Source organism: Pelophylax lessonae (genome assembly GCF_965119305.1).
Source record: "Pelophylax lessonae genome assembly, chromosome: 4".
Taxonomy (NCBI): Eukaryota; Metazoa; Chordata; class Amphibia; order Anura; family Ranidae; genus Pelophylax; species Pelophylax lessonae.
In genome coordinates, this window is record NC_138771.1 from 509,959,848 (window position 1) to 509,975,080 (window position 15,233).

Here is a 15,233-nt window from a genome sequence, read left to right on the forward strand (position 1 = left end):
TAGTACGACTTGTCAGGCGACTTGGTCAGCCTGACAAGTCGTGGACCGTCGCGGTCCATTGTGTAGTACAGGAACGGTTCTAATAGGAGCGACACAAGTCGCTCCGACTTAGAAAAAGGGTCCTGTACTACTTCGGGGCGACCTGGAGCGACTTGCATAGACATTCATTTTATGAAGTCCGTGCAAGTCGTGCCGAAGTCGCGCTGCACGCGACTTCACAGGTCGCCCCCGAAGTCGTGCCGCTGCAATGTGAACCGGCACTTATACTTACCTCCTCTGTTACAGTGGATTTGCACAGAGCAGCTCAGATCCTCCTCTTCTCAGGTCCCTCTACTGTGCTCCTGCCCCCCCTCCTGCTAAGTGTCTCCACAGCAAACAGCTTGCTATGGGGGCACCCGAGCCGATTCACAGCTCCCTGTGTCCATTCAGACACACAGCCCCAACCCAGTTGTAAATACTCCCGTGATCTCAGCTGGATCGCCGAGATCGTTTTGTTTTTTGTTTTTTAATTTACAGTTTCTGCCTGTAGGAGAGATCTGAGGTCTTATTGACCCCAAATCTCTCCATAAAGAGGATCTGTCATGCACTATTCCTATTACAAGGGATGTTTTCATTCCTTGTAATAGGAATAAAAGTGATCCAAAAAATAAAAAATAAATTAAAGGGAAAATGTAAAAATAAAAATAAAAAAAACAATAAAAAAAATTTTAAGTACCCCCTGTGCCTGCGTGCTCGCACGCAGAATGGAACACATATATGTATGTCGCGCCCACATATGTAAACTGCATTTCCTCCATACATGTGAGGTATCGCCGCAAACACTAGAGCGAGAGCAACAATTTTAGCCCAAAACCTGCTCTGGAACTCTAAACTGGTAACCTGTAAAAAATTTTAAAACGTTGCCTATAGAGATTTTTAAGTGCCGAAGTTTGGCGCCATTCCACGAGTGTGCGCAATTTTAAAGCGTGACATGTTAGGTATCTATTTACTCAGCATAACATTACTTTTTACATTATACAAAACAATTGGGCTAACTTAAGGCTGCATTCACATGTCAGCGTTTGGATCGCGGGCAGAACCGCCGCGGTTCCGCCCGCGATCCGGAGATTTATTGCAAATCGCGGGACGCCTAGCGTTGCCCGTTGATTTGCAATAGCCCCCCAAACGCCGAGCAATGTTGCCGCGATTTCCGCCTGCCGAATCGCGGCAACATCGCGCAAACAAAATCGCGGGACGCAATAAGCTCCAAAGAAGCTCTTGTACTTCTTTGGAGCGTATTGCGTCCCGCGATTTTGTTTGCGCGATGTTGCCGCGATTTGGCAGGCGGAAATCGCGGCAACATCGCTCGGCGTTTGGGGGGCTATTGCAAATCAACGGGCAACGCTAGGCGTCCCGCGATTTGCAATAAATCTCCGGATCGCGGGCGGAACCGCGGCGGTTCTGCCCGTGATCCATACGCTCACATGTGAACGGAGCCTTAGTGTTTTGTTTTTTAATTCATAAAACAGTTTTTTTTTTTTTTTTCAAAAAAAAAAAGCATTTGAAAAATTGCTGCGCAAATACCGTGTGACATAAAAAGTTGCAATAACCGCCATTTTATTCCCTATCTGAATAATATATATAATGTTTGGAGGTTCTGAGTAATTTTCTAGCAAAAAAATTATGATTTTTACATGTAGGAGCGGAGTGCCAGAATTGGCCCGGTATAGAAGTGGTTAACTTAATGCAGAGAATGCATTAAGATAAAAAAAAAACCTTCTGCCTTTACAATCCCTTTAATTCAATTGATAAGAAATAATGGTTACAATTTTGCCACGGTCAGTCGACCTGTTGAAATGGATGGAATGGAGGGTCTGTGGTTTACAATTCTTTTTCAATTTGATCAGTTTGATTGTGGCCATACACATAACGATCTGATCAAATGTTTCTTCACCGAATCCTACAATAACTCGATTTATGAAGTATTGAAAAGATATATACTGTGTCATCGATCGACAAATGATGTACAGCAAAATTCAATCATAAAAAAAGTAGATAGATAGAGTAATATGATTGTTAAGATAATTTGATCTTTTTGCTCATCCTCTCTTTCAATTATATTTTTTCCACAACAGAAAATTAACTGACAATACAATTGTATATAAAATCGTTCCATGTATGGCCATGACAAGCTGGTCACAAAATTATCAACATGATCATTCAGTCAATCATTCGATGTGACTAAAATTGGCCATGCATATATAGATATAATAATGAAATTAATCATTTAATGTGAAAAAACATGTCGAATTGAATAAGAATTGTAAACTAAAGAGCCTTCAATCAACCGATTTAGTAAATTCCCAAACAATTTAGAAAAAAATCATCCGTGGTGGCAGAATTTTGACAATCGGTTCTCATCAATTGAACAAATATCCATGTGTGTCAAAAAGCGATTATAATTCAGATCAATTATATAATTTTCACAGATCATTTACATTTAGAACTGATAGCTCATATTTTTGATCAGTCACAAAATACAGAATAATAGAGTGTTGCATCATTTAATATTTTATTCAAATAGGGGTCACTTGTTTGTGACTGCTCATATCTAAATCAATCACAAATTGGAACATGTATGGCCACCTCAATATGACCAAGCTGAATAAAGATCAAGAACCAAACACCCTTCATCCAGTCCATCTAGTGAGCTTTTGATTGATTCCAACACAGCAAATCAATCAGCCATGACAGATATATACTTATTTCTGATCAGTCGAACAAATATCTGTGTGTATATCAGACAACCAACTGTATTACAGATTGATTAAACAATCATTTTCAAAAGATCATTTCTGATAGGTCATAGTTTCAATACCGTATGTGTTGCATAATTCGATATGTAATATAGATGATGAATCGCTTGTTTATGATCGCTCGTACCCGAATTGATCACAGATTGATATGTGTAGGGCCAGCTAAATCTGAGAAAAGCCAATCAACTGGCAAAATAAGAGAATCTACATATTGATTTCATCTCCTGTATACAGATGTGAAAAATGATCACACACATGTATCAATGTGAACATTTAATTATTCGATGAGACAAATGATTGAATTCATATCCCCAGACCATCAGTTTGATTGATTTAGTGATATTTCCAATGATTGTGACACTAGTGGTGGCTAAGCAATCAGCCTGTAGTAATGAGATTGATCTTTTCTGATCATTCAAAGAAATATCTGAATGTTTATCAAACAACCAATTGTAATCTAGTTTGAATAAATAATCATTTATAACAGATCCTTTTTGATAGATCGTATTTTCAATCAATATCTTATGTATTGCATCATTTGATATTTTAATTGATGATGAATTGATTGTTAGGGAGAGAGATCGGTCGTACATAAATTAATATGTGAATGGTCACCTTTTGGTTGGGTTCACACTGGTGCAATCCCAGATATCGCATGTGATCTTTGGTCCGCACTGGAATCGGATCGCATGGGTCTGAACACTTCCCACCCAATTTCACAGCTCGCACTGTTTTCTGCGAACGGATTTGGGGGTGTCATTAACTTTACATCGACACCTGCAGCGGTTCACAGAGAGCAGTGTGAACTGCCTATTTAGATGCAAAGCAGGAATCGCACTGGTTCCCACATCGCACCAGTGTGAACCGATCCTTAGAGATGAGCAAATAGACTGGCAAATTAAGAGGATGGACAAATTGTTTTATACACGTGTGCAAAATGAATACACACATGTATCAATATGATCATTCAATGTGACTAAAATGACCAACTCAACCACTTGGCGATCGCCCGCCATAGATATACTGCGGCAGGCTGGCTCGGCTGCGTGAACCCCCGTACCTGTATAGCAGTTCGCGGGAGCACTCCTGGGGGTGCACGCCTGCCCCCATTAGAAAGTGGGGAAGCCGATCCATCGGGCACCCGCGATCGCTCCCCGCTGAGAGAGAACGACATTCTGCTCTTGTAAACACAGCAGACCGTTCTCCCTGGAATGAACACAGAGCGCCTGTGGTCCTCCTATTTAGGATCACAGGTCTCTGTGTTGATTTCACAAGTCCCTCCCCCATACAGTTAGAAAACACTCCCCTAGGCTCACACTTAACCCTTTGATCACCCCTGGGTTAACCCTTTCCCTGCCAGTGTCAATATTACAGTAACAGTGCATATTTATAGCACTGATTACTTTAGTAATGTCACTGGTCACCCCCAAAAGTGTCAAAAATGTCAGTTAGGGATCCGATCTGTCCGCCGCAATGTCGTAGTCCCGCTAAAAATCTCAGATTGACACCAATACCAGTAACAATAAATAAATAAATAAATAAAAATTACATAAATCTTCCCCCTAGTTTTTAGATGCAAACCAATCAAAATACGCCTATTGGGATTTTTTACCAAAAATATGTAGCAGAATACAAATTGGCCTAAAAGGATGAAAACATTTGATTTTTAAAAGATTTATGTGGGAGTGTTATAATGTTTTTTTTTTTCAGAATTGTTGCTCTTTTTTTGGTTATAGGGCAAAAAAATAAAAATCGCACAGGTGATCAAATACCACCAAAAGAAAGCTCTATTTGTAGGAAAAAAGGACATCAATTTTATTAGGGTACAGTGTCGCACGCCTGCACAATTGTCAGTTAAAGCGGAGTTCCGGCCTGAAAAAAAAATTTAGATAAAAATGCCCCCGGGACAGTCAGGGCTAGTGCAATGATTGCCTCTGAACTGTCCCTGGGTTCACTTACCTTTTAGAAGAAATACTTACCTTGAAAATTTCTTGTCCAGCGCTGCCATCTCAGGTGTGGGCAGCTGAAGCCAGGGCGTCCTCTTCGGTCCCAGAATGCCCTGCAGCGCCCCCCCTCGTCAGTTCCGGCGCAGGCCCAGAAGCTGTTAAGAAGGGAATGACGCGCCTGCGCCGGAACTGTCGAGCAGGGCCGGTGCAGGCGCATTGATTGCTGGGAGCGATGACGTTCAGCTCCCAGGAGTCAACGCAAGAACGAAGTGACGGCGGCGGCCGTGTCCGCAGAGGGAGGAAGAGGAAGTAAGGTAAGTGAATAAAAAAAAAAAAAAAATTATCCAATTGTTTTACAGGTTATTAAGAGCAAGCAGACAGGGAAAAAAAATTTTCAGGGTGGAACTCCGCTTTAAAGTAATGCAGTGCCAATTCACAAAAAATAGCCTGGTCATTAAGGGGCAAAACCTTCCGGTCCAGAAGTGGTTAAATTGATTTTCACACTAGAGAGCCAATTGAACATGGTGGCTGTGGCTGTTTTGTGATTAACTGAATGAATATCCACAGACAACTGATCTTAATACCAATTGATTAGAAGAGCAAATCGATTGGCAAATCAAGAGAGTCTATAAATTGTTTTATTCCCCTGAATACAGGTGTGTGTAATGATCACACACATATTGATATGATCATTCTGTCGATCATTTGATGTGACTAAAATGATCAAATTAAATAGGAATCTCTTTGCTTGTGTTTGTTCATACCTGGATCAATAACAAATCAATATGTTTATGGCCGCCACCTTTGAGTAGGAAGCACACTTTGGGCTGTATCATTGTGACGTGACTTCTGTATGTCCTTCCAAATGGACAGCTGAGACCTCTGTCACTATGGAAATAATAGAGTGGACTTCAGGAAGGTTGGCTATTCCGGTTAGCTGGGTGCTGCAGAGTTCTGTACTGGTTTGCATTCAGTTGCTTTAATAATAAAAAATAAATCACGCAGGATGACTTGTAAAAATATTTTTTAGCTTGTTTGTGTAATAGGAAATTGACAGCCTGAAATAATTTCTTTAGTTTATTTGTTTTAGGCTAGCTAAATTCACACCAATAGGGTGCGACCTAGTGCGCCGGGTTCTGCACTTGTTTCCGTACGTTCCCTAGTGTAGGGGAGCCCATTCATTTCAATGGGTTGCCCTACTTGTGAGAAACATGGGAAAGAAGGCTGCAGCACCATGCAGTTTGGCGCGTGCGAAAACTTGCACATTTGCTAATGCATGGGGGTATGGGGAGCGTTAAGAACTATTTTTGAGCTTGTTTCCGGCACCAAGTCAAATCCAAAAATAGCTGGTTGATTGAGAAATCCTGTGTCCCAGCATGAGTTTGACTAAAATAAACTCAAAAGAAAAGCTATTAGCATTCTTTCACATTTGAATTCCAATTAATTGATGCACAAAACTTTTTTTTTTTTAAATAAAACTTGGTCAGATCAATGCAGGCGAATATACAGTTAAAATAGATGTAAAAATCTTACATATCCCCAGTAAAGTGACTGGCCTTAGGTGATACACAGAGATTAAACAAGGAGAATTTATAAAGTGTGTCTGAGTTGTCAGAAAAAAAGGGGTGGAGAGCTGAAGTTACACTCTGCAGATCTCAGTGAGGAGAGCTCTGAGAGCTGATTGGAGGGTGAGGGGGGGGGGGGGCCCACACACACAGCACACAGGAACAGAGCTGATGCTGTCAATCACAGGCTGTGTCCTCCCCATCACCTTTTTTCACTTGGTGTCTGGAAAGTTTGCCAAAAGTGACTCATGCTGATAGTAAGGAGAGGAAAGAACAGACAGAAATTACACTTTGTGCTCTGGATCGAGACAAGTACACACTATAGAGGGATATGCTTTGCTCATATTTTATGTCTGAGGTTTACAACCACTTTAGTCCTATACTGGATGACTCCAGTTGACACCCAAGCTGTTACAGTGCATGTGTGGCCAACATTTTTATTCGTTTTTATATAGTATAGGGAAGGATTAGAACCCTTGTGGGGTTTTTATTGCTGTCTGTGTCCCCCCGGGTAGTATCACTCATCATTAACAAGACAAAAAGTGATAGGAAATCCAACATGTTAAAGCTGTCACCAGAACAAGAGGTGAAGGGGAAATCTTCTAATGGAAACACTTGTTCTGCTAAAAACTGTTAATGGGCCTATTCAGAACTTGGCATCCTGGTGACAACTTGTGGCCCCAAGGCCACATCTGGCCCTTTAGCTATCTATATCTGGCCTTCAGTGCCTTTACTGCCTGCAGGCCTCACTGAGTCTGTTAGTTTCCTTAATGTGGAAGCTGATGGGCTCATAGAGGCATGCAAAATGCAGGACTGTCCCGGGCAATCTGGGACACATGGTCACCCTTACCCTGAATGCCCATCTGAAAGAGACCCATTTCATGAGCAAACCTACTATTATTCCCAGTGCCAAGTGTTTGCTTTCTATAGGTTTACATACTTACGGACGTTTCCAGATCCAAAATTATTTTTAAGCGGAATTAAGTTTCAGCCCTCCTCAACAGTCCCAATTTCTCATATGTCCCCTTGGGAAAATGAATTGCCCACCTTTGTATTAGGGCATCCCATTCAAATGAAACATCCAAAAACAGTACATTCACCACTCTTAGAAACACATCACAACACAGCTCACAGTAGTGTGTTACTGTGCATTGTGGCATGCTGCAATGCATGTATGTTGGAGCTGCGTTGCCTTATTGTACTAGGGTGCCATTCAAAATTAATGGCACAGCAATGTAATAATGCATGAACTGTGCTTTAACTGCTTGCTGTCCTTAGAACAGACCGGTACATCCTTGGATGGCAGCAGTTATTTCTGGGTCATTTATCATGTTGCTCAGCTGGCAAATCCCGATGTAGCACCCTCCTAGGTAGGTGCTAGGAAAAGTATATTGTGGCCCTGTCTGCTTATCAGGGGGGCCTGATCATTCAGCTAGGCTGTCATGTGTTTCCAGGTGTGTCTGTTGAGTCTGGGGAGTCTCCCCACTGTGTCCAATGAGGGCTCTTATTGGACAGTGGAGGAAACCTAGCAAATAGCACACCAGGGCTTGTATCTACTCCAGAGGGCGGAGTCTGCCGCAATGCACCCTGGGATGGGGTATAAGTCTGACAGAGTGTCTTTGGCGGGAAGCAGAGTCCCAGGAGGAGGCTGATGCCTGTCACTCCTCCTGTCAGAGGAAGCAAGTGTGTCCTGGGCGGTCTTCCTAGAGGACCGGAAGTTGAGCTGGGCTGCAGAGAGGGATCCAGAGTGCTGTGAACCGAGTGGAGCTGCTGGGCAGAAGTTTCCAGGAAAAACAGTGTTGTGAGTACTCAAAACTGCCCAGGGGTCTGCCTAGGATAGGGGACCACTCCAGAAGGTCAAAGTGATCCGGGAGCCAGCTAACCAGTAAATAGGTTTAGAGAAAAGGGGTGCCTGTATCTAAACCCTGAAGAGAAGTAGAGAAAAGGGGGCGCCGGTGTGGGCCCTGAAAAGTTCAGCAGTGTATACAAATAGCTACCTCAGCAACGAGTGCTTAAGGGAGCTTAAAGAGGACTTCTTTATCCAGAAAAGCGGTCACAAGTCAGTTCAGCATTAACAGGCAGCAGGCTAGTGTTAACCAACGTTAATTGGCGTTGACCGGCATCCTGCCAGCATCAAGTCAGCGCCAATCAGCATTTTCAAGTGTCTCCGCCAAGTTGTTCATAGTTGAGCCAAAGGAGTATCCCACTCATCCCTTCTCCTATCCAAGTTACAAAATAAATAAAAAAACCCTAAGATACTGGACTGGTCATTGTCTCAGTGCTCTCACTTGGAGGAACATGCACAAGGGACTTTTGTTGCACAGGGGGACCCATATCCAACAAAACGGCTGGGAATTGTGCTACACATACAATGGAAAAGTGATGTGAGTGGCTTTACAGCCGCCTGATCGCTTTTAGGCCCCATTCACACCTGAGGGTATCAATTTACTGATGTTTTTCATGCGTTTTTTTAAGCTTTTTAAAGCATTTTAGAATTGTATTATAAGCCTTTATAGCATCAGACATTTTTGTTTAGCCAATAGAAAGCACTAGGGGTAGGAGAGGGAGAGGAAATTAGGGGTAAAGAGCTGCTATTTGAGTGTTTTATGAGCATTTTACAGGCATTTTACAAGGGTTTTTCTGCTCAAGTCAGGCATTTCTATTAAAGTCTATGGGGTCAAAAAGAAGCTTGTGTACTTTTTTGAGCTTTAGGCTTTTTGTTTCAGGTAACAGAAACTCAGATGTTTACAGGGGCCATTGAAATAAATGGGATTTTGCTTTTTGGGCGTTTTGGAGCTTCAGAGTTGAGCGTATTACAAGCTGAAAAACACTCAGGTGTGAACAGGCCCTCAAAGGCGACAGAAGGGGGTCGCCCCCTCCCTCTGCCATGCGCCACCTTGGTTCTCTCATCCTACACAAAATCCCAGTACCGATGCGACCTGTCACATCAGATGCCATAGATAGAGTGAGAAGATCTTCCTTTACTCCCCCACTGTGATGTCAGAAACTGGAAGCGACAAAGATTTTTGGGTTGTTGGTTTACAAGACGTTGCCAACTTGTAAAGCATCTGATCAACCTGATCTCGCTTTGATCAGATGCTTTAGAGGGCAGAGGAGAGATCTGCAGTCTAATAGACCCCAGATCTCTTCATAAAGAGGACCTGTCACGACCCATGCTATCATAAGGGATGTTGTTCAGGCCATTTCATGTGGCCCTCACACCTCTTCAGCAGCTGTGGCACCCCCTCTCATCTCCACACTCACCTTGTCCCAGCAGTCAGCAGAAGAGATGAGGACAGAACTCCTATGCCAGATCCTGAACTTCTCTGTGCAGCTGAAAAGAGGTTTGTCTCTGTCATCCCCTGTCTAAGCAGTCAGCAGCAGAGAGGAGGTCAAAACTCCTCCTACAGAGCCTGCACCTCTGTGTAGCCACAGCACCACCTTGTCTCCACCTTCCTTGCTTTCAGCATTCAGACTCTGGCAGCTAAATCCAACAAAAAGCCGGCAACTCTGTGCTTCTTCTTAAAAGAACCTTTATTGATGCACAGCAGCAAATACAATATTAATAGACGCTAACGCGTTTTGGCCTCAGCCTTCCTCATAGCATGAGGATAACTATGAGGAAGGCTGAGGCCAAAACCCGTTAGCAATTTTGGACATTGTATTTGGAAGTGCAGCAGATTGATTGTTATCAATTGTTGTTAATGGCACAGCTAAACAATTGTTAAACACACGCGGGTCAATATTTTCACCAATTTGGGAGTGTGCTATAGGAGCAGCCACAATATGAGCAGAAGGAGATGCAATGTAGAGCAGTGACTACACTTCCGGTTTAGGGCATTGTGGGTTTGCATTCATGATATATTCTATATATATATATATATTAAGTCATATGAAATAAGGAGACTCAGATATACCAGGGACCAGGAACCAGGTTTGATTTGGCTGTGACTATTCCCACACTCAGACTGAGAAATAGGATTGGCTCTTTATACTAGGACTGTTGGGTTTATGATGGAGGGTAGACCTTGAATCCAGAGCCGTACACCTTGGGCTTTAGCCTATCAATCTGAGTGGTCACCCTGCTGAATTCTCCGTATTTTGCCTATCAGTGCCGTACCCTGCTGCAGCTTTTCAATTACTCTGACATACAGTGCCTTGCAAAAGTATTCGGCCCCCTTGAACTTTGCGACCTTTTGCCACATTACAGGCTTCAAACATAAAGATATAAAACTGTAATTTTTTGTGAAGAATCAACAACAAGTGGGACACAATCATGAAGTGGAACGAAATTTATTGGATATTTCAAACTTTTTTAACAAATAAAAAACTGAAAAATTGGGCGTGCAAAATTGTTCAGCCCCCTTAAGTTAATACTTTGTAGCGCCACCTTTTGCTGCGATTACAGCTGTAAGTCGCTTGGGGTATGTCTCTATCAGTTTTGCACATCGAGAGACTGAAATTTTTTTCCCATTCCTCCTTGCAAAACAGCTCGAGCTCAGTGAGGTTGGATGGAGAGCGTTTGTGAACAGCAGTTTTCAGTTCTTTCCACAGATTCTCGATTGGATTCAGGTCTGGACTTTGACTTGACCATTCTAACATCTGGATATGTTTATTTGTGAACCATTGCATTGTAGATTTTGCTTTATGTTTTGGATCGTTGTCTTGTTGGAAGACAAATCTCCGTCCCAGTCTCAGGTCTTTTGCAGACTCCATCAGGTTTTCTTCCAGAATGGTCCTGTATTTGGCTCCATCCATCTGCCCATCAATTTTAACCATCTTCCCTGTCCCTGCTGAAGAAAAGCAGGCCCAAACCATGATGCTGCCACCACCATGTTTGACAGTGGGGATGGTGTGTTCAGGATGATGAGCTGTGTTGCTTTTACGCCAAACATAACGTTTTGCATTGTTGCCAAAAAGTTCGATTTTGGTTTCATCTGACCAGAGCACCTTCTTCCACATGTTTGGTGTGTCTCCCAGGTGGCTTGTGCCAAACTTTAAACGACACTTTTATGGATATCTTTAGGAAATGGCTTTCTTCTTGCCACTCTTCCATAAAGGCCAGATTTTTGCAGTATACGACTGATTGTTGTCCTATGGACAGAGTCTCCCACCTCAGCTGTAGATCTCTGCAGTTCATCCAGAGTGATCATGGGCCTCATGGCTGCATCTATGATCAGTCTTCTCCTTGTATGAGCTGAAAGTTTAGAGGGACGGCCAGGTCTTCGTAGATTTGCAGTGGTCTGATACTCCTTCCATTTCAATATTATCGCTTGCACAGTGCTCCTTGGGATGTTTAAAGCTTGGGAAATCTTTTTGTACCCAAATCCGGCTTTAAACTTCTCCACAACAGTATCTCGGACCTGCCTGGTGTGTTCCTTGTTCTTCATGATGCTCTCTGCGCTTTAAATGGACCTCTGAGACTATCACAGTGCAGGTGCATTTATACGGAGACTTGATTACACACAGGTGGATTCTATTTATCATCATTAGTCATTTAGGTCAAAATTGGATCATTCAGAGATCCTCACTGAACTTCTGGAGAGAGTTTGCTGCACTGAAATTAAAGGGGCTGAATAATTTTGCATGCCCAATTTGTTACGTTTTTTATTTGTTAACAAAGTTTGAAATATCCAATAAATTTCATTACACTTCATGATTGTGTCCCACTTGTAGTTGATTCTTCACAAAAAATTACAGTTTTATATCTTTATGTTTGAAGCCTGAAATGTGGCAAAAGGTTGCAAAGTTCAAGGGGGCCGAATACTTTTGGAAGGCACTGTATATCCTCCTTTTCCATTTATCTGCTGCTCTCTCTGTCCCTGCTCTGACTGATATATATATACTGCTCACTGGCCACTTATGCTGTTATTACATATGATGAGTTTCTGACGCTTCGGTCTATTTTCCACTGCGGCTTATCTGCTATTTCCTGCTACAGCTGCCGTATTTAGCCTTATGTCTTGTCAATTACCTCTCCTCAGATGGACACCTGTTGTCTAGCAGCCCAGTCCATTGTTTAGACTTTCACTTCTCTGGGCTGTGCCTGAATCACTGCTTAACTATTTGTATTCAGCGGGCTTAGTGTCCATGATATGCTATTGTTTGGCATGCATTCACTGACTCAGTTTAATGACGCAGCATCTTTATGTAGCACCCTACAAGGTAGGTGCTAGGTAAAGTGTAGTGGGCCTTGTCTGCTTATCAGCAGGGCCATGATTTTCAGCTGGGCTGTCATGTCTCCCAGGTGTAGCTGTTGAGACTGGGGAGTCTCCCCACTGTGCTCCATGAGAGGGTTCTCATTGGGCAGTGGAGGAAACCCAGCCAATGGCACACTCAGGCCTGTATCTACCCCAGAAAGGCAGATTCTGCTGCACAGCATTCTGGGAGTGGGTATAAGTTTGAGGGGAGCACGTGATGCAGTGTCTTTGGAGAGAAGCAGAGTCCCAGGAGGGAGAGTACGGCTGTCTCTCCTCCTGTCAGCAGGATCGGGTGTCCCAGGTGGCTTGCCTGAGGTGACAGAGGGCAGAGCTGAGCTGCAGAGAGGATCCTAGTTTAGCCAGAGGAGTATCCCACTCATTTCCTTCTCCCATCCCCTATATCAAATAAACAAAACAAACCAAACATTCCGGAATGGTCAGTGTCTCCAATCTCACACTTGAGTATTCAGCTTAAATGGGCTGAAGGTGTCACCGGTAACAATGGCAGACCGACATCAGGCCCAATGCCTGAAAAACCTGCTACATTTAGAACACTGATTACCTATATTTTTGGTGGCCCTACTCATTGATCTGTATTTGTTCTATACTTGCTGCACCATGATTCAAGGAGTCATTTTTGGTGAATTCCTTGCCCTTTTTATTGGATTATTGATTATTGCTTTACCAACATTTATGATTTGATTTCCTGTGTATGTGAGCGTGTGGCGTCTGGTGCACCGTGTGGTTTATAAGACAACGTTGTCTTTTTTTAATGGTGATGGTGGGAAGGTGTTTTGTTTTACATCATTTCTCTACATGTTGCATTTGCTTATGGCTCCTTTCACACAGTCCGCTGTCCAGTGCGGACCGTTCTCTGCTCAGCGGGGATCCATCCGCCAATCCCTGCTGAGCAGGCGGATGACAGCTCTGTCTCCGCACTGTGTGTGGAGAGGGAGGTGTCAGAGCCCCGCTGCTCTCTATGGGGGAATCGGATGAGAGCAGACCACCTGTCCGCTCTCATCCGATCCCATCCGATCCCATCCGATCCCCTGGACAGATGGAAAATAGTGTTTCCATCCGTCCGGATTTCAGGGACAGGATCGGATGCAGATGGCAGCGGGTGTCAGCGGACATGTCTCCACTGACATCCATTGCCCCATAGGGATGCATGGAGGATCTGATCAGATCCGCCTAAAAAACTGACAGGCGGATCTGATCGGATTGTTCGTGTGAAAGGGGCCTAAATTGTATTTACAATAAAATTTGATACTTTTTGTTACACCTATTGTAGGTTGATATGTTTTTGTAACCATTCCCCGATGCCTCATCAGACATGGTGCTTGAGGCCCCTTTCACACATACCGTCCATTTGTCCGTTTTTCCTCCATCTGTTGACGGATGAAAAATGAACATTAATGCATCTCTATGTAAAAACGGATGAAACGGAGTATCATCCGTTAACATCCGTTTTCATCCGCTTCCGTCAATGTCCATTTTTTGGAACGGATGAATGCCCTATTTTTCATCCGTCAAAAAAACAGATCGGATGAAAAACGGATGTAAACGGACAAACGGATGAAAAAACGGATGAAAAACTGATACATTTTGACGTGACTGAACTGATGAACTGAACGGTCCATATATGTGAAAGGGGCCTTAGGCTACTCTTTCTATTTGCCTAATTTTTCTTGTATGTGTTTTTTTTTTGCCATAGAGCCCCACTCTTTAGGCCCCTTTCACACATACGGTCCGTTCAGTTCATCAGTTTAGTCACGTCAAAATGTATCCGTTTTTTCATCCGTTTTTTTTACATCCACTACCAATGCAAAAATGGATGAAAAACGGACCGTTTGTCCGTTTACATCCGTTTTTCGTCCAATCTGTTTTTTTGACGGATGTAAAATAGGGCATGCATCCGTTCCAAAAAACTGACATTGACGGAAGCGGATGAAAACAGATGTTAACGGATGATACTCCGTTTCATCCATTTTTACGTAGAGATGCATTGATCCCCCAACGGATGTATGAAAAACGGACAAACGGACCGTATGTGTGAAAGGGGCCTAATTCTACTGTATATTTAAGAGTGAGTGGGTAGGTTACTAGAGGGTGTTTACTACATCCTAATTTATTAGCATTCCCATTTTTTTTTTTTTTACACCATGGGCAATCATCTGAAAAGCGCCTATGGGCACTCCCAGAGGCCTCGCTCATTGCCCACCAGCTCCCTCTCATTGCTTTTCCCACTGGGGTCCCCAATCTACACCACCCCCACTGATGAAGCTGATGGTGTGGTGCCCGAATGGGTGGAATACAGCAGATTGATTGTTATCAATTGTTATCACTGGCACATCTAAACAATTGTTAAACACATGAATCAAAAATATTCCTATTGGACAAAACATTTGTATAGGACCTTTATGCTCTGCTCCATTGGATAATTAGTGAGGCTGGCCACTCCACTTAGGCTCCATTCACACTACCGCGACATGTCAGGCGACTTGTCAGCCTGACAAGTCGCGGTCCCTCGCGGTCCATGCAGTGCTACAGGACCCGTTCTAATAGGAGCGACACAAGTCCATATATGTGGACATTAATAGACATTAATAGACATTAATTTTATGAAGTCCGTGCAAGTCGTGCCGAAGTCGCGGTGCACGGGACTTCACAGGTCGTCCCCGAAGTCGTGCACAAGTCGTGCCGCGGTAGTGTGAATGGAGCCTTACA